Genomic DNA, 21,560 nt, shown 5'->3' with positions numbered 1-21,560 from the left:
TTTTAACGCAGCCACACAATAAATAAAAGCTATCACCACAATGCTCACCACTATGATTCCCCTTATCCTGTGTATTAATATTTTTAAGTGTAACAATTTATGATTTGCAAAAATAACTGTTGCATCTGTGTAGATTAGATGCAAAGTGTATGCGCGTTGTGCACTCTATACATTATGGTCAAGCATGCGCCCTTAAAATAGCATAATAAACAACGCGCAACGCGCCACTGACTTTAAACTTTTTTTTTCTGGTCAGTGGCGCAATTGTTTTTTGAAACTGCAAAATAGCATCAGGGATGGTTTGCGCTGGAACACGCCTCTTTTTTTGCACTGAACCGCCCAGGGAGCGCAAGTTCATTCCCTAGTTTGCCGATGTGCGTCTGTGGAGGGAAAAATCCGCTGTGCGCCGGTGCAAAATATGAATGATACATGCGTCACTGACAAAGTCAATTGCGCTGGGTGCAAGATAGGGCCCAATATGTTGTTTTTGAATAATTATTGTATTTACTGTTCACTGTAAGTTTCTATGAAAGATTTTACTGGATGGATGTGTGGATAATAGATGCACGTGCATCACATTTAGTTTTTATGTGTGTATTATAGTTAAAACAAATATTTTGTAGAGATTTACTATTCATTTACAATTCATCTATTATGGCAACCCCTAACTGCACAAGTTATGCCTGTCTTCCTGGATTTCATAATAAGCATTAAAATGCCAGTCAAAATGGCAGACTCGTATCCCTCGCAATAGGACTACCATTAGCTGTAGTGGATCACAGGAAGTTTTACCCATCTGAGCTCAAAGATGGCGTCGCCCGCATTTACGTCAGGAATAGTGTGGATAAGAGTTACCTGGTACACATACACAGATCAAGGGGGTAACAAGCACCACTTTAATTTACAGTCGCAAATATAAGAGCTAATATACATACACAGATCAAGGAGTGCAAGTTGCTATTATTTTTATTGTACTTGCCTTAAAACATGGATAATCAAATTAAATCAGCTGCATTTTTGCTACTGTAATACAGTCTCTACCGAAATAAAAGTGATGTGCTTTTATATTCTTTTTTTTGCCGACATGACTCGTAGACATCGACTACAATACACTTTCATTAGGAAAGTAGCGATTATGAAAAAATCTAAATACAATTATAACAAATATCATTAGATCATATTACCCATAGATGTAAGCCAAACATACCATGTACATGAACATGAACAGTTAAATGTTCCCCACTTATGCTTATGCAAAAAAGTGCAATATCCTTATATTTATTTGTTACCCCTCCATTCTAGTTTCATCCCTGCAGCTTATTCAATGCTATGCCATTGTCATTTATAGCACAATTGTTTATACACCTATTTATTTGTCTGTGTGTTGGTGTCTCTGTGTACTGGAAGCTTATGTCACTAAAACAAATTCCTTGTATGCGCAAGCATACTTGGCAATATAGCTCTTTCTGATTCTGATAATATAACAACAGGTACCCTGTAATTGTTAAATACTTTTAATAATTAATAGATTAAATAATTTAGAATTTTCCATATTCTTACTCCTTATTACCACAAACCTAACACATTGGTCCCATACTCTGTTATTACAAATAGGTACGGTGTAAATTATGTTTAATTACGTGGTACATTGCGGGTTGTAAAATAAAGCGTTACCACCCTTTCATTTCCCTGATAATATAAAAAGATAATAAAAAATACAAACGTTTGTTCATATTATTTGTTAAATGTTTAAGACTAGTATAACGATTAATGTAGGAACCAAAATGATTGCACCCCCCCCCCAAAAAAAACGAATTTGTCTACTGTGTGATGCTGTGACCACGCCAGCATCTTCCCAGACAGGAATTAAATCAGATGGTTGAAAAACCAGTACATTTGTTAAATGTTGAAAGTTTTATTTAAATATTTCATTAAATAAATTCTTTATGCATTATAGTCTTATGCATCTTAGTTCCGTCGTCTAAATAAACAAATTATTATATAAAAACAGTGTATTAAAATAATCACATTGCTTTTCCACACACAGACACACGCTCGCGCGCACACGCACGCACACACACACACACACACACAAGTGATGTTACAAACAAAAGTTTAGATGCATACATAAAAATACGCATGGGTGCTTCACCAAAAATTGCCTAGCCCCGTTTTTAATCAGATACATAGTTCAAGAATCCCAAATCTAAGATAAACATTTACTTTTGTCACAATGGTCAGTATAACATTATTTTACCATCATGGTTTTAGAAACAGGCACACATAATCATTTACAAGCACTCCCTGCTGAGAACCGATGTGGGCTGCGGGGCAGAGACATGGACCATAAAAATGACAGCCAGAAAAAAATCTCTGGACAACTTTTTACTCAAACTAGCTGCCAAAAAATACAAAATCTTTTGATTGGCCATCAATAAAAATGACAAAAAATCGTGTGAAAACTAACAGACATTAAAAGGAATGTAAGGATTGATTGACACGTCAAAAATTATGCACATCCGGACCGCAGCCTATAAACCCATTATAATGTCAATCAAAACTGTCCAACGTGTACAATTTTTGATTGATAGGGGTGGGGCACTACCTGTCAAAAGATGATTGGCAGGGGTCATAAATTACATTTTGACAGAAAGTTCCTTCTAAATACTACTGTTCTCTTTTATAAAAAAAGCAACCTCCCCCTAAAAGGACATGCAAACAAATCAGTTTTGAAGTTTTGATGGGCTGAAGTAATCTAAAGCAGTGTTTCTCAACTGGTGGGGGGCCCTTTTGAGCTGGATTTTGAGCGTAATCTTAGGCCTTGTCCACACAGACAAGGGTATTTTTATAACAGTTTTTTTATGCGGTTCGGCCGTTCGTCCACATGAAAATGCAGTATCACAGCACTGAAACTAAACATTTTTGAAAACCCCTGCCAGCGTGAGTATTTTAAAAAACGGTTGCAATGTTGTCGATTTGAGATATATTGCCACCTGCTGGTGTGGCATGCTCTTGACCAGGGGCGGTTCTAGGATTTCATTCTTAGGGGGGCTTAGCCCTCAGTGATGGTGTGAAGAGAGCATTGTGATGCCTTTGTGCAAATTGGGACCAGTATTATTATACTAATGAATTCATGTAGGCTACATACATTACTCTTTTATATAGTTCCAAGCCCTTATGATTTTTGATTTAACTTGATAAATAATAATAATACAGATATAAAGGTATAAAAGTTATTTATTACTATTATTTATTATTGTCCATCTTGAATTAGAGTTTATGTATACTATAGGTATATTTAAAGTTTAATGAATACTAACAATTTATATGAGAATTTATATTTTTTCGAGTCAGACTGTACTTTTCGTTATACCTTATAAATCAGTTTTACTTTCCAGATGCATGCTTGTAGCAATCATAACCCGATATCAACAACCTGCACTGATTCTAAATATGACTGTAATAAATCATACATGACCCTTTCCTAATAAAAGCAAACAAGTCACTGAATGTTGTAAGTCTATCTTATTTGTGCGTTTCATATACAAAATATGTGAGTGCACTTGGTTTGTTACATGTAAGGTCTGTGTGTTTGTTTGTGTGTCCGTGCGTAGCTTATGTGAGATGGTGGTGTTTACAGAAGTTTTGTGGGATAAACTCAAAATGATAAATTTCTCAATTACACATTCGAAAACTTAGCATCATATTATTCACAGCTAGTATTACTGTTAACTAGAAAAAGGCAAAAATATAGACCTTTTCTTTCAAAATGTGTCATGATGGTAAACTTAAACTTCACGGCCTCAGTTTGCAAAGCAGTTTTAATTATAATCGGGTTATAACTTATATTAGCTCATTTAAGACTGCAAATATTCTTATATATACAGGCTAGCAAATAAATTAAAACATTAGCGAAAATGCCTTCTGAGCTTCCACGCTGGATATTTTATGAAACAATGATTTTAAGTTTGCAGCTGCCTCTGTGTGACCTGTAGCACAGGTGCTTGCGCTTTCCTCCACTCTGACTTTACTCCACTGGCGGTTACGCACAGAACAGCAAAGCTAACCAAATGCCTCATGAACTCGTAATTCTTTTTCATCTAAATGTCCTGCATTTTTGCATTATTTTAATTATTATCTTCGAATAAATTGTTTTTACAAATAAATAAAACTTCAGAAAAATATATTTGATAGTTTGGTAGAAATATTAAGACTAAGTTTGGGGGGGGGCTAGGATGACCGATAGGGTGGCTGGAGCCCCCCTAATAAGGGTCTAGAACTGCCCCTGCTCTTGAGAGCCCTTGGTAGCATGTTTTTGCTTTTTCATGAGGACTGAGATTTCTGTGAGCATGTGTGGATGGGATTTTTTTTTTAGGAAAACTCTGGTTATAAAAACACCATTAGCTATCTTATAAGATTCATGAATTACTATTAAGTAAAACAGATGTCTACAATAGTTGTCATATTAGATGGTATGATTCTTCTCATACGTCTGCAGTTAACCCCACACAAAAATCTAATATATTGAAACATATCGCAAATATATATGTATCAGATTTCTGTTTAGGAGTATTTGTTTATTCTTTTAAACAGGATGAGTGTTAATATATTCCAGTGTTGGGTAAGTTACTCAAAAAAAGTAATCCACTACAAATTACTAATTACTACTTTAAAATTGTAATTTGATTACATTACTGATTACTACATGCAAAAAGTAATCTAATTACTAATTACTTTACTTTTAAGTTACTTTGACAACATCAAATGTAAAAAACTACAAAGTGAAACTGTCAGAAACAAGGACGGATAAACCCAAAGGCAGTGTTAATGTGAAAATGTTTCTTGTAACATTTGAAAACAGTAATGATTACAGTGCATATTTGAATGCTTAAAGCTATTTTTGGTGTGATTTTGCCCCCTCCTAAAATTACTGGTCATATAGTGATCCAGAAATATTTGTAGCTTTTATAATAAGTTACAGATGTTTAACATTTAGCATTCTACATTCATTAACATCTATCTATCTATCTATCTATCTATCTATCTATCTATCTATCTATCTATCTATCTATCTATTGTAGCAGTGTTTAAAATGATGTTCTTGGATGTTTATTACAACTCTGTTCTGTAAGGGTTAACGCTGAGTTTCTGTTCTCTTTGCCATGTATTCCCTGAAATGTGATTGGTTAGTGCAATGAGGGGAGGGGTTTTTTGTTTTTGTTTTGGGCTATGATGTTGTGCACGCTCTGGCGCGGGCGCTCGACTGGATGTGCGTGAGCATCGGCCTATGGGTGCTCTGTTAAAATAAAGCCAGGAGTTTTGTCTATCTAAATTCATTCGCGGTCGCGGAGACAGAAACTATAGTTTTAACATGTCGTCGCATTCGCGAGGGCTTTTTGGTCAAGTAAAAGAATGTTAATATTCATGTTAGTTCGTTAAATATAACAATTAAAAGTTGTTTTGGTAATTGTTTAAATAAACATATGATTACTTAATGCAGTGCACGCATTGAGCTCATGATAAAATAACATAGTTAAATAATGTTAACAAATAAAACCTTATTGTACATTAGTGATTTAAAAACACACCTGTACGACCGCTTCCAGCAGACCAGATGTCATCGCGCAAAGCCCACTCTGAAATGCCAAGGTTTTGGACATGTATTGTCTGTATTCCATTTGAAGTATCAACCACCGCTCACATAGCATCCATTTGCTTGCGTCTCAGACGAGTGAGTAAGCATATGCTCGTTAACTGACGCTGCGCGCATGCTCGTTAACAGACGTTGCCGTGCAATGGCAAAACGTCATTTTAAAATACATTTTAATTAATTTTTCAGCACTTAATTTGTAACGCTAGTAACGTAATTTTGTTGTCATTGGTAACTGTAATCAAATTACATACATTTAAAATGTAAAGCGTTACGTTACTGCGTTATCAGGAAAAGTAATTAGAGTACAGTAATGCGTTACACAGTAACGCGTTATACCCAACTCTGATATATTCTATAAACAGTGCAGTTCATTATGTAAATATGTAGTTCCCTTTCAGTCGGTCACTACGATGTCATGTTGTGACCGACGAATTGGGAACCGATTTGCGGAGACCTATCTACTTCGAGAAACTAACAATACGCCAATGAACTTTGCATGCAGGTATTTGCATAATGCTGGCGCACAATACCAAAATTGCTTTATTTGCTTCGAAAGCCAGCAGATCATCTGCTCACGAGAAGCTCTCTCCTGCTTGGAATTTTACTGCTTACCTGATGTTGGTTGGACAGACAACACTACAACTACAGCGGAGGCTCGCGGTTTTTCCACCTCTTTGATTTCTCAGTTTGAACATGAGTTAAGTGTGTGGGTTTCCTCTCCCCTCTGTGCTTCATCAACTCAGCATAGCGATTTCCACTGAAAGACCAGCATGGGTTGGATTTGTGTCTTTGTAAAGACAGCCATTTTTTCGTGTCACGGCCAGTGTGTCTTTTTAAAGATGACATTTTGTCTGTGTTCTAGTTCTGGATGTGACATGTCATGGGTCCTCGGGTTGGCCACGATCGTTGTGTCTCGTGTCTGTGTATTCAGCACGCTGATGCAGCATCGTGTTCCACTTGTGTGAACATGACCCCCTTGGATTTGCGGAGATGGGTTTCGTACCTCCGGGAATGTCACCCCCCTTCTGTTGTGGAGCCCCACTAAAGGTGCGGTGGCAAAACTCCAGAATTTTTTTTCCTGTATACTGGTGCCGAATCGGTCTGCTGGTTCGTCCAGTGGCTCTCAGCACCCTGATCCACAGTCAGAGGTCCCGTTAGAGATGGGTGGTGCATGTTCTATGTCGCCCTCATCCTCTATCGGTCCTCACGAGGATTCTGTGTCTGTCGCAGCATCGGAGGGGGGCAGTCTTTTTCGGACATCGACTCGGATCCGCTCCCTTCTACAGGTAGGGTTGCTGAGCCAGTGTTCGACCCTGAGATGGCGACCATGCTCGCCTGGGCATCGGTGGCGCTTGGCTTGGTTTGGACTCAACCTCCCCCACCCCCACTCCTGCCTCTACGATTTGTACTTTGATGGGTGCTTGGGCTTTTCAGCCATCACCCCCTGTTCCTTTCTTTCCCGAGGTGCATGATGAACTGACTTAGTCTTGGAAAATTGTCTTTTCCTCTCGGAACCGACCACAGCAGCCATCTCACCTCTGTCAATGGTGGAGTCACTAAAGGGTTGCGCTGGTATCCCAATAGGGATTTTTTTCCCTGATCTCTATGCAGCTACTGACCTGGCGCTCCATGCATCTTAAGTCACCACAAAAGCTGTCAGTCGTGCGATGTCCACCCTGGTAGTCTTAGAACGCTACATCTGACTGTGTCTCGCAGAAACAGGTCAACTAGATTTGATTTCCCAGACCGGCCTTTTCAGCCCGCTTTCCGAGGTGGAAAACATAGACGAAGTGGCCCTGAGTCGGGTGACCTGGAGTTGTAGAGGATCGCTCTTCAAGAGCTGGTGAAGGCACCACTCCCCCTGGAGGAGGGCCGAGTGGGCAACCCTTGGTTTTCCTGTTCCGCTGGCTTTTAGCCAGTACCCATGACCACAAAGAAAGCACACACCAACTATCACCTCCGCTCCTGATTGTGCCCTTAGTCCCTCTTGCACTGTATCTGGAGGTGTGGAAACAGCTTCCCAGCCCGTCGCATTGGCTTTTACGCACAATTCGTCTCAGCTATGCCATTAATTTTTCCGGCATTCCCCCAAAATCACTGTGGTGAGAGCTGCCGATGCGCATGTAATACATGCAGAGATTGCTGTCCTACTGGCAAAGGATGCAATCGAGCTGGTCCCTCCAGCTGAGATAAGGTCAGGGATTTACAGCCCTTACTTTATTGTACCCAAGAAAAGTGGCGGCAGAACCGTGCACTTCACAGAATGCCGTTCAAGAATCTGACGCCCAAAAGCATATTTCCATGTGTTCATCCAAATGATTGGTTCGCATCTATCGACCTGAAGGATTTCCTTTCATGTATCGATTCTCCCCCGACACAGGCCGTTTCTCCGCTTAACATTTGAGGGGCGGGCATACCAGTACAAAGTCCTCCCATTCGGGCTCTCTCTCTCGCCCTGTGTATTCACCAAAGTAGTGGAGGGACCTTTAAAACCTCTGAGAGAAAAAGGTGTGTGCATTCTGCATATCTAGATGATTGGCTTATAATAGCTCAATAACGCCGGACGCTGGGTGCTCACAGAGACTTAACTCTAAAACACCTTGCTCGTTTGGGTCTACGGGTCAACTGAATAAAGAGCAAACTTTGCCCCGTGCAGAGGATCTCTTTTCTTGGGATGGACGTTAGTTTCTCTGAAGCGACGTGCCTCTGAGACAGGTCTCCAAGCATGCAATAGTATGCACAAATGCCTCCAACACAGGGTTGGGGGGCCACTTATGACAGGCTTGTGGCTTCAGGGGCCTGAACGACACCCTAGCTGCATTGGCACATAAACTGCAGAGAAATGTGGGCTGTATATCTTGCGCTCGTCCATTTCAGCAACGAGTTACGAGGCAAAGACGTATTAGTTCGCACAGACAACACTGCGACTGTTGCGTATATCAATCGCCAAGGCGGTTTATGCTCTCTTCACCTGTCGCATCGCGCCCGTCATGTCCTCTTATGTAGTCAGAAGCATCTGAGGTCCCTTTGTGCTATTCACATTCCGGGCTCGTTCATTATAGCAGCAGAAGCATTCTCCCAAGCTGCACGACCCAGGGAATGGCGACTCCATCCCCAGTAATTTCAGCTAATTTGGAAACGTTTCGGCAGAGCGCAGGTAGATCTGTTTGCACTCAGTGTGGATGCACTGGCACACAGCTGGCCGCGGGGTCTGAGCAGATACGCATTTCCCCCAGTAAGCCTTATCGCACAGACGCTGTGCAAAATCAGGGAGGATGAGGAGAGCATTCTCTTAGTTGCACCGTAATGGACAACCAGGAGTTGGTTTCCAGAACTCTCTCTCCTCGCGACAGCCCTCCATGTGTGGTCTCTGGACGGAGCGCGGAGGTTCTGAGTGATTTACGGCAAGAGGTATCTAACACTATTGCTGCAGCGTGAGCGCCGTCTACGAGACAGGCTTACGCGCTGAAATGGAACCTGCCTGTCGACTGGTGTTCTCCTCAACGAGAAAACCCCCAAGAATGCCCGATCAGTGTCGTGCTTTCATATCTCCAGCACCGTTTGGAGAATAGGCTGTCACCATCCACCATTATAGTCGATATCGCTGCGATATCTGCTCACCATTCACCCATAAACGGCAGAACTGTGGGTCAGCATGACCTGGGCCCGTATTCATAAAGAATCTTAATGCAAAAAGTAGCTCCTAGTGACGCAATTCTAAGAAAATTCTTAGAAATGTGGGCGTTTACTCTAAAAATGTAAGAAAAAAATCGTAGTAAAGAAAAAAGTTATTCAGAAAGCATCTTAACCCTTAAAAGGGGTTTTAAGGTCAAAATTGTTAGGAGCACGAACGAGGACTTTTAAGAGGCTTAAAGGCGTTCTAAGCGAATCTGTGAGACGTTAGTTATTGTTGACGTTTGAATTGTTTTCAAACAGATGGAGCGCAGCTAAATCCTCCCCCTCCCCCTCCCTTCCGTGCTTTCATGAACGCGCCCAACCCCCATCCCCAAATCCTTCTTGTCGTTTATTGGCTGATACACTTTGTTATGGTTTCTGTTTGTAGGTTTGGCCACTGTTTTGTTATTGCCGTTTGTGAAGCCTGGGCTGTCTACAGAGATCGCGTTTTTTTACAGTTTGATCAGCGGACAGGCAGCAAGCAGATAGTGAGGAGACGTTTGCTGAATGTAACAAAAAAATGTTTTATGGTCTAAAACGCGTCAATTCGCTTAGAGCACCTTTAAGAGTTATTTTAGCAACTGATAAAGTGGACAAAACATGAAGAGGGAGACAAAAAATGTTGCACACAATGCATGACAGTAAGTTAATAACAAGCAACACATTGGCCCTCATTTATCAAAAGTGCGTACACCAAATTTCCAGCGTACACCTGGCGTACACCCAAAACCACGGTGTCTTTGAGATTTATCAATATGGATGTTGGCGTATGGCACGCTCAAATCCTACGCCAGCTCAGGAGGTGGTGTACGCACATTTTGAGTTAGTGCAGAAATGCGCAAACAATTCCTAACACCACAAAACGCACTGACAAACTAAAATATATGATATATTATGACCAGCTGTAAAAAAACAAAAACATAGTAATTATAAACTTCAGTGTTTATTTTTATGCAACATGTACTTCAATGTTTAATTTGTGAGACTTTACCAAAGCATTTGATTTGTAGGCATATGTATTCCTTCAGTTGAGAGCCTGGGGGCTTTACCTGACGTTTCAGGGCAAAGCATGTGAGCGGAGCCTTGAGCGGTGCGGTAATATTACCATCAAAGCGCCTCTCTAAAATTCCGCTCGCTCAGCACCGCACGTTGAACCCAGAACGCCCTTTGATAATTTGCTAGTTCAAGAATCTGTAAAAACGTCTAGCAATAAGTTATGGAATTCAAGCCTTATATATAAATGTAAAGTAAAAATCAAAGTTAAGATTGGACAGAAAGAAAACATTGAAAGGAAGTGCGGAGAGACTGTAAAAGTTAGCAAATATTCATCCTGGAATCTGAAGTGGCACGTTGCAAGAAAGCACAAGGATGTGCTACGAAAACATGGTAATAATGCATCAAAAGGTAAAGTTACATACCATTTGATGATAAATAAATAGCTACACATGAATAGGTAAGGTAAAATGCTTGTGTGGAATGGAGCCATAAATCCGATCATGATGACATGCGGACAGAATCATGGACACAAATTATCTTTTATGCTACATTATGGACACTTCTTTTTCTTATTTAGTCTAAAGTATGGCCATAAATATAAAATTCATTCCCAATATTCAACAGTTTGTTCCTTGGAATTAATTATTATAATATTTCGTAATTTCTATTACAATTATTACTTCAAATTATGAATTAGCCTAGTAAAACATGTAGATGTTGTGGAAACAAATTGTTAATTTGAATTATATCTGGAGCTCTTTATTAAACTGGATCTTAGCTAACAAACAACTGTATGTAAATACAGAAAAACACACTACAAAAGTTACTACATCATTTTAAAATATTATTTTTTAAAAACTTAACCGAACCATTAAGCAGACATATAATTTAGATGTAGGCAACAGTAAATAATAATAATAATAATAATAATAATAATAATAATAATAAATAATTATTCTTCTAAATATCAATTAAGCGTCATTAATAATAAAAATAATAATACAAATATTACAAAACGTCATGGAATTATTAATGTGTCTTTAATCCCGCTCTTTAAACTCCCAAATAAAACAATTTTGTTTCTTTTCCCTTCCCTGGTTTCTCGTCTTTGCCGTCTTCTATGTGTCAATGTCGTAAAATGAGGGCGTGGGGGAGGTGGAGACTTGAATTTATATGGGCGTGTTATTCTAATGACGATCGTTTTCAGCCGCGGCATTTATGAAGGGCAGATATTGCTTACACCTGAATTTCAGAGGTACACACAGCTTCATAAATCAGGCGGTGAGAGGAGTGTAAGCATAATCTTACGCCAACATATACGCCCGTTTCTACGCAAGAATGATAAATGAGGGCCATTGGATCGTGCAGGAATCATGTTTGTGACCGATCTTATTAGAGACATAATAATATAATATAACGCCAGAAATACAAGTAATCACTACATTAACTACAGTAAGAGATTCGGTAACTAGAAAAAATGCAATTATGCAGCAGAGATGATTTAGGTCTGTTACAGATGTCAATAAAACAAAGTAATCACACAAACTTACAGAATATTGTGTTGCTGTTTATTTCCTATCTAATACGTTAAGTATGACATTAACAGTGCTTATACATATATATATATATATATATATATATATATATATATATATATATATATATATATATATTAGGGGTGACCCCGAATAGTCGAAGATTCGATGCATCGATAGGAGAAGCCTGATTCGACTACCAATCTCACAGTCGAATCGTCGCAGATGTGTTATGAAATGAGGATCATTCAATTTCGGCCGTATATGGGTGCACATATTATATGATTTCACATATAACAGCTTTCTCACAATATATTAATATACTGCATATTATGATAATGCTGCAAATAATATGTGAAGTAGCAGCCTTCAATAAATATTTTTAAAATGCGTTAATAAATCCAACAACCCGACCGGGCTAGACGTCCATAAGAGGTTTTTATGTTAATAAACCATTGCCTCTTTGTTTCTACATTTAAAAGACAAAGCTGGCAAATCATATTATGCCTTTCGTTCTTTTAATAATTTCTATATTTTATTTTATTTATAAATCACTTTGGGTTATCTGATTTAACTATTTGGCTTGTGTTTTGTTTCCGTGCACTTGAGGCATTTTGCATATTTGTTCTGCACTTTGTTACTTCTGACCTTATTTTATTAAAAAATTTGTATTTATTATAAATGTAAATTCTGATCTAATTTAAGTATGTAAATTTTGGATAGCTTTTCGTTGTATCGATGTTGCGCTATTGCGTGCTGGCCATGCTTGCGCATGTAATTAAGCCGAACGGGCTAGGTGCTCTGCGTCTCATATTTAGGAGTTCATCAAACTAAACATTAAAAAACGGATGTTTTTCGACGAGTATAAGTTTTTAAAATGTATTTAAGAGTGGTTATATCTTGTCAAAAGTTAAACTACAAAACAGTAAGCCGTTTTTTTTATTTCGGTGATGAAACGGAAACTAGTATCTGCACCGAACCTATTTCTGCCTGACACAAATGTCTTGTGATTTAATATTATGGTTGGTCGGTGTTCACTTTCAAATGATAGCAAAGAGATTCCTGAAATAAATAATATCATCCGGTCTTTCTGTATCTAAAGTTAATACAGAGATGATCAAAGTCAAAGCAAGTAAGCAGGTATTTCTGTGCTAAATAATATCGCGTAGTGTCTATAAAATCATTAATTTCAGTGTTTTTTTTGTTATAAATTAACGTTTAATGAATTGTATATAAAGATTAGTTTTTAATATCATTTACAGTCACAATCACAAATTATTTGTCATTTCTCATTTGTCGTTTTTTTTTGTCATGACTGCTTTCACGCGCTGTCTCCAAATTAAATAAAAACACTTAATTGTAGCCGGAGTTTCCTAGGCAGGATCACCTTTGTTATTTTTTTAGGTTTAGTTATCAAAATGTATTTTTGTGTGATGTTCTGTAGATCGTGGCTTTAAAATGTTATGAGGAATAATTAAACAAATGTTGCCTTACATTTTACCTTAAAAAAAAAATATATAAATGCATCGTCAGTTTTGTCTTCGTTTATTACTTGAAAGACAGTTTTGGTCACTTTATCAGAAAGTTGTTTATGTGTGCTGCTTGTGAAAGAAAATAAAAGTAACCAATTTGTACCTGGTCTGGCCCCCTGCCAACCCATGCACACAAACATAGATGATTCGACTATCGGTCGACTATGGAAAGATTCGACAATTCTGATTCGAATATGTAAATCCTTAGTCGAGGACACCCCTAATATATATAGATCCACAAGGCAAGCAAAAGAAGTTATGATGAGGGAGAGATAATTGAGGCAGTCATTCAGGTAGAACAGAGTAGAACAGACCTAACATTGCCTGTCCTTAAACAAATTCTCAGAGCACATATTATTGAAAAGGACGCCACTGAATTGTATCACTCACTCATACATGCAGTTCAAGAACCCAAAGAAATGCCCTTCCATTTTTTAGTTCGAGCCATGGATCTAAGGCAGAGGATTTTGTCAGCATCTGAAAATGTAAAAACAGGTTTAAGATACAATCAAAAACTAATCCAGCGTCAGTTTTTGCAGACAGTTCTGACTGGCCTTCATGATGACAGCATACGCACAGATCTAAAACCCTACCTGGAAAACCCGCTTGTGGAAGATGAGGTGCTTCTGTAGAGGATGAACATTTCATATAGTCTGGATCTTGAAAGGAGGGCAAAATTTTCAACCACTCGACCAAAAATCGCCAAGGTAGCTATGGTTAGTTAAGAACAACAGGAACATGCCAGAGAAGATAAAGGTGACAGGATGAAGAAAGAGAAAGCCCCAAAGTCTAACACGCTGATGGAAAAGCTGGACACGCGGGACAAAGTGATCTGTGAAGCCATCCAAAATCTTACTTCTCAAGTAGTGAGCCTTGCACAGACAGCCAGGAGCAGCAACCAGAGATTCACTCAAAACCAATTTCTACCTGCTCGAGCAAACACCAGACGTTGTACTCAGTGTGAACAGCCCAACCCAGAGGGGAGATGTGAACACTACTACAAGTGTGGCAGCAATGAGCACTGGGCAGCGGTATGTCGAAAACCAACTGTGACCAATGTGACATCAAGTAAGATCGAGATTAACTCAAACATTGTGTAAAGCTTACCAAACGCTTGCTTACCTGAAGGGCTATGGTCGAACAAACAAGAAAGATCAGCCAATTTAGTGGGACGCAGATGCTTGGTGCAGTGTTCTCTAGGAGGAGTTAATACATCAGTGCTCTGGGACACGGGATCAGAGGTTTCAATTGTGGGCTCGGAGTGGAAGAAGCGACACCTTCCTGACACAAAAGTGAGACCAGTAAGAGAGCTACTGGAGGAGGGAGAACTCAACCTGACAGCTGCAAATGGGATGAATATCCCATATGAAGGTTGGATGGAAGTGGAGTTCTGTCTGTCTGGAAATTCAGAAACTGAAGGAAGGGACAGACATTTGCTAGCGCCAATTCTCATTACATCCAGTGAATTGGAAAAACCAATTATCGGCTTTAATGTGATCGAGGAGCTAGTTCAAGCTAATACCGCCCAGCAGGTTCCTTCAAATTTCCTTGTGAACACACTTAGCAGAATTCTGCAAGTGCTTTCGGGGGGGGGGGGGCTACTTTCCTATTTCCCTTAAAGTGTTTTGCTTCACAGAATATCCACCAGGTGGCGCATAAAAAATGAAATGTTTATGCTTTGTCATTGCGGTGGTTTCTAGAAGTTAATAAGGGCATTTCTGAATATTTAACATTGCATTTAAAAAAGCAAAGTGAGGTCAACCCCTTCTTGCCAGCATAACAGCGCATACAACTAATAAGACATGCAATGCGCATTTATACTAAAATGTAACAGAGACCCTTACGAAAATTAACCATGGTTTTATTGTGGTAAAAGTGTAGTAATCATGTTTTTTGTGTGTATTGATTACTATTGGCAAAACTACGGGTTTACTACACTAACCATGGTTTAGCCTAACTATGTTTTTTGTAAACGGTTATTTTGTGGTTACCATGGTTTTGCTACAGTAACCATTATTTTTTGGTTTTAATTGTAGTAAAACCATGGTTAATTTTCGTAAGGGGAATTAAGTGTGAGCCTAATACACGTGAATCTATTTACAATGAATATCTTAATTATTTGTGTTGTCGGATTTTGATACCGTTTCATTGTTTGTTCATAATATTTATAATTATGTTAGTTTTTCTAAAAGTATCAATATTTTAAAGAGATTAATGTGGTATAAAAACACATGTTTTAAAGTAAAAAAAATGTTGTAAAAATATGTAAGTATTCTTATATATTAAGAATAACAATATATATATTGCGCTAAAATGCTTTACATATGGAAAGAGGAATTCTTCTCAACCACCACCAATAAAGTGTAACAATTATTCTTTAGAAAAACTGCATTAAAACCCGTGGAGCGAACAAGAAAACATATGCTTACATGCTCATTTGGCATATGATATATTTTTTATTTAGTTTTACAGTTTTAAAAGTTATTTAAATCTAATGAATACTGGTCTCTGTAAAATGTATATAAACGCAGATGACAGCAGATTTTATTCAGTTCACCTACTAAGAAATAGGAGAAGTGATAATTTGTGATTGATTGGGGCTAATAGAATGACTGCCACACATTTAAAATACACCAAACCAAATGAGTACTTTATATTAAACTAAAGCAACACACAATGTGCAAGTCATGACCATATAACTTTATTTTGTATATAAATATATTATTGTTTATAGACGTCAAATATGAATTGATTTTTTTTCTCTTTTTATTAAAAACTGTCACAGCAAACATCACGCAGGCTTCTACTTCTTACAAACATGCACACGTGGGTGAGGGTTAATAAATCTGCTGTTTTATGAGGGTCTCTTTGTGCGTGGGATCCGGGCAGGTCTGCTTTTCCTCCAGACCTTGATGCTTTGTGTGTTCAACTTTATATGGTGCAGCGCTGACTGATCGGCATATGACATCAGAGTACCGCGAGAGCAAAGGTAAAGTCTGACCATTTTGTAACATTTCGACTTGCTCACACGGTACTTTGATGTCTTTGCTGCTGAACTGTCTGCGCAGCGCCATATAGAAACGCCATTTGATTCTTTACAGCAAAGTACCAGCAACATGTGGTGGCACGCAAAAGAAAGTGGTATGCTAAAATATATAGTGTCAGTACTGCGAGCACTGATTTAGTTATTTACATCGTATGTTGCTCTTTCACCATTGTGCAGCCGCGCACTCGCTCTGTAGTTTGTAGCTCGCGCTCCAACTTCTGTAAACAATGGACGTTTCTCAATACCAAGTACGTCAAGTTAAGCTTGAGAAATAGCCTACAAGGTTTGGTGTGTGAGCATATGAACTGACAGAAATAAGTGTGTCTCACAGCGAATGCGTGGGACTTGAGAGCCCAGGTTATATCAACATATGTCAAATTAAGTTACCCGATATCCACTTAATTTTATAAGTTATAAACATTCATTTGAAATAACTTATGTCACGGAGTGACTTTTCACCGGCGGAACCAAAATGGCGGAACTGATTCCGCCCGGCGCCATTTCACGTAACACCAGGCCGGTTCCGGCCGACTCCGGGCAAAGTAATCAGGGATTATCGGGCTCAGGTGTGCAAAGCGAGGAGTGATTGGCCACTGAAGGGAAGGAGAGGCTCATAAAGACGGCACCCAGAATACCGGAAGGAGAGTTCTGTTCCATGGGTTTGCTTGGGGAGCCCCGCTGGGTTGTGGTGAACGGGGGACGGGTGAGGGGAAGCCGGAAACCAAAGCCAAGGGAAACGACAAGCGTCTGGATGAATGAAGCCAATGGCAAATGCGTAGTAACCTTCAAAGAAGTAGTGGATAAGCCACGTTTGGTCCCGCCGTTCGCAGAGAAGCGAAGCGGAGAAACCACATGGGCAGAAGAGACGCGTCTGAGTATTGTTTATCCCAGTGATCGCTGTGAGTGTGGCGGAGGATTGAGGTGGACTTGGAGAAACGTTCTGTATGGATTTGCAGTCTGGGCGAAGATAAGAGAGAGGATTGGGCGAAGCAAAGACGAAGATAAGTGCGGAAAGTCATTCAAACTGTTGTGCTGTGTTGTATATTCTACTGTGCATGTTGAAAGGGATCCTGTGTGTTGGAGTGCTGTTCATTATCAGTGTTGTCAGTGATCACTTCCTTGGCTGAAGAAAGAGCCCTGTCTACGAAGAGCAGAGTGGCGGCACTGGATAGCTGCCTTTTTCACCTACACGACTGCAACCCCTTTCCCGCCTGGTGGTGGCATAGTGGCTGTGGAGAGCGCCAGTTCGAAAGCCCAAGCTAAGAGCCCAGTTGTACTCGCCTGTGTACATCCCCGTAAGTCCAAGCTTAGAGCCCAGGTGTACTCACCAGGTGTACAACAGAAGGAGGAGCGTGACTGGCGACAGGGGCGGTCCGCTCCCACCTGTGACACTTACAGTGTATGTAGTAGATTTGCTTAAATAGCATTTAAACAAAGCAACTGCAAGGGTTGGAATTAAAACCCAACACGTTGGTGAGAACTAGGGCTGTTAACGAATATTCTAAATTCGAATATATATTCGAATAGTGGAAAAAAAACGAATTTCGAATATGAATTTTTTTTTTTAAAAGCCCGCGGTAGTAGAGGCGTGGCTGTCTGCTTTGTGAGTGGGCGTACTAGTGCGCCTGGTTCAGGGACAGGTCACAGTAGTCACACTGTCTGTCACGGTCAGATGGCAGAAAGTCGACCACAGCAGAGAACGTGATTTTAACCCCCAAAAATCTAAAAAGCTATGTCTGGAAGTACTTTGGATTTTGGTCGGAGGAGGTAAAATTGTTGAGCCGCAAGATAAAGTTGTTAGCATACCATTCGACCACTAGCAACATGATGTCACATCTCGAAAATGTGCACCCAAATGAGCATGGCATCTTGTACACACTGCATATTAATTCGTTTGTCACTTTAACTTTTAATGCTTAATCCTGTTTTGTACACACACACTTCAGTAATTTACGGGACTGACAATCGCATTCTACAACCGCATTAACTCCCGCAAACTGTAGTGACAACCGCGTTTACAGAAACTTTGCATAGTGTGTAGCCTACATAACCGAACTGAACAACTAGTAGTTAATAAAGTGTTTAAACGTGCATCATGGACATGACAGGTCTCTCTTCTGAAGAAATAAATTATTACAAGGGGGAAAAGTCTTCTGTATGTGCGGTACAGAGAATGACAGAGGCACAAGCGTTTGCTGCTCAGCGTTGCCAGATCTTGCACTAAAAAAAACAGCGAACAAGAAAAATCCAATAATAAACCAAAATAAATCCAAACGCTTTACCTCAAAGATCAAAATATTGGGACTGGCACCTTCACATTTTAACAACACCAAAAACTTGATCGCTTCATGAGCCAAAAGCTATAAACGGTTAAGGTATGTGAGTACAAAAAAGACGAGGACCTGGCAACACTGCAAGAGCGCGTGCAGCCTCACAAATGCGTACATTACACAACTACACGACGGAGGTTTATTGCAAAACGTAATGCTGTTAAATTATTTTCATCAAAGCTGTGAGTGATAAGCACGTGTGACGGCAGACCGTTGCTCTGGTTATCTCCATGTCAATCTTAATTTAAATGCGGTTGTCACTCCTGAAAGTTTGCAGTGTGTACGAGACCACAATGTGGAACTCCAACTAAACAGTCACGTCTTAACACTTACTTTGCATCGCCCGCCACAAGCTATTTGTCTGCAACACGACAAGAGGTCATAACGGAGAAATTAATTTCGTTCATTTGTAAGGACATGAGACAGATCAGTGTCGTGGATGGAGCAGGCTTCAGGGAGTTTTGTCAAGCAATGTAACCGAGGTACCATATCACTTTGATGTCTCAGTCTTGATTTACTTGTTTTGTGTATGTAATATACGTTGTAAAATATGTTTAAACTTAAATAGACTACCTATAGAAGTAGTTATGTCTCTTTATATTAATTTGTCCTGTTATTGACGTAATGCGTCGTTAAACGTCGTTAACATCATTGAAAAAATGGGCAACCAGATATTCGAATAGTTCGAATATTCGTGGGTTTTTTAGGGAGAATATTCGAACGTCATTTTTGAGCAATTTTGACAGCCCTAAAAACTGGAAAAAACATTTTTCTTTTGATTCCCTAAGAGAAGATCAATAAGCATTGGGGGTTGGCAAAGAATTGGCAGACATTGGGGTGGGTGGTTTTTAATTTCTTGACTCTGTGTCAATGGTAAGCTAGCTGCTAAAACTAGCAGCTATGTGCAATTAATTACATTTTGGAATTAACTTCCTTCATGTCGTTTTATTTATACACTGTAAAAAATATTTTTTGACTTTGTAAGTAAAGTTAGCATTAAATATGTTTTATAAACAATTGGTTTACAAACTCTTGGATGTTTGCGATTATCAGACTTGTGTTTTACGTGATTAAATCAGGAAGATTACATTGGTTTCTTTTCAGTGTAGAACAGCTTGTCAACAAAATTCAAAAATATAGTATATTTATAAATATCGCTAGAACAAAGAGTGAACTAAAATTAAAAAAGTAATAAAGTTATAGCTGCTGATAATTTTGTTTACATTGAGTAAAAATTGTTTCCTAGCTTTTTTTAAGTAGCCAAAACTCTTCTCCAATTTATTTCAGTGTAGGTTTCTCATTTTTATCAGCTTTCTTTTGCTTTTCAAAGGGCCGTCTATCTTTGCTACCGCCAGTGCTTTAAGTGGGCCGGTAGGGGCAAGTACTCAGTAGTACCGCCACTTCCAAATATAGCTCGTGAGCTTACCACCACCTCTCTGTGCGCCCAGAATGTGCTTTTAGCATACAGGAACGCTCATTTGCACATCTGTTTAAATCATAATTTTAATTTAATAATTTGGCTGCGTTGCCGCTTTTCAAAGCGCCGTTTACAATGCACGCTTCTTCCGAGAGCAGAGACTACATTACCCACACACCCTTGAGTTTTACAAGTTAAAAGCGCATGCGTCGCTTTTGCTGCTGTCAATGGGCTTGTTCGACTTCATGCGGCGCCGCAAGAATCGACAGCCAGATGACGTCAAAGTATCGCGAGAGTGAGACGAAATATGATTTCTTGAATCATTCTTGCGGCACTTTGAAGTCATCCAGCTGTCGGTTCTTGCGGCGCCGCATGAAGTCGAACAAGCATGGTGTTAACAACGTGGTCTGGAGAGGTGTGTGAAATGCGCAACCATAGCTGCTCGGTTAAACTGAAAAACAATGAACACTTAATATGTCCTTCTGGTTTTAGACTATGAGTAGTAAAAGAACAAGGTCAGAATCAGAGGACTCGCTGACTGACATCCCATCAAGCCAGAATGATATCGCTGCATGTCAGACGCAAGTTTTTTCCAATACCCTTTTGTAGGTATGTGATAATCTCCGCTGGTTATCGCGGCTGTCAGTTTGGTTCCCCTCGACGCAACTTTGGATTTCCTCAGACGTTAATGTAAAAACATTATTGAAATTGCAATATACATTTAGTTTGTTTAACTACAAGTGAACGAAATTTCAATGAATTTGAACGATGCGCACAGGAGTTTTACCACCCGCAAATGGAAAACAATGGGACAAAATAAAGTGATGACTTTCGACTTTCAAATGGCCAGTATTTTGTTATTTTTGAACCCAAAAACATGGTATTGATGTCATTTTAAGGTTTTTTCCAAGCTCTTTCCATCTCAACAACTAGTTTTAGCATTTAACCATGTTGAAAATTTTACTTATAAGGATTTAATGTGTAATTTAATCTATAGATTAGGCCTGGCAAACTCGATTCTTTTTAAGGATCCGGGTTATTGTGAGTCACTCACTAAAGTGATCCGGGTTGTGTGAGTCACTTGAGTCAGTATTGCTAAATTGCCAAGGAAACTCAGTACAGACCCACTTGTAACTGGCTGATCCTCGAGATTCTCAGAGCAGGAAACATTGCAGACTCGCCATGGACATAAGACTCGCTCTACAGATAGTGGGTCTATAGAGGGACTGAAGTCTCCTGAAAAGGAAATCCACAACAAAAGCCTTCCACTTCTGAAACATGCTTATAGGTTTTAGGTTTGGTGTGTATGGTCGACCATTTAAAAAAATAAGCCTAATAACAACAGCATTAGGCTAGTGACAATGCCCCAGAATTTT

General features: G+C 39.3%; 1 protein-coding gene across 1 annotated transcript in view; it reads left to right on the top strand.

Moving 5' to 3' along the window:
• LOC135783646 (kelch-like protein 33) overlaps positions 1-21,560 on the top strand; it is a 173,296-nt gene that overhangs the window by 95,426 nt on the left and 56,310 nt on the right. The window lies entirely within an intron of this gene.

This window comes from Paramisgurnus dabryanus, chromosome 2 (assembly GCF_030506205.2).
Source record: "Paramisgurnus dabryanus chromosome 2, PD_genome_1.1, whole genome shotgun sequence".
NCBI classification, from domain to species: domain Eukaryota; kingdom Metazoa; phylum Chordata; class Actinopteri; order Cypriniformes; family Cobitidae; genus Paramisgurnus; species Paramisgurnus dabryanus.
Note: the sequence above shows the minus strand (reverse complement) of the source record. Positions and strands in the feature narration are given on the sequence as shown.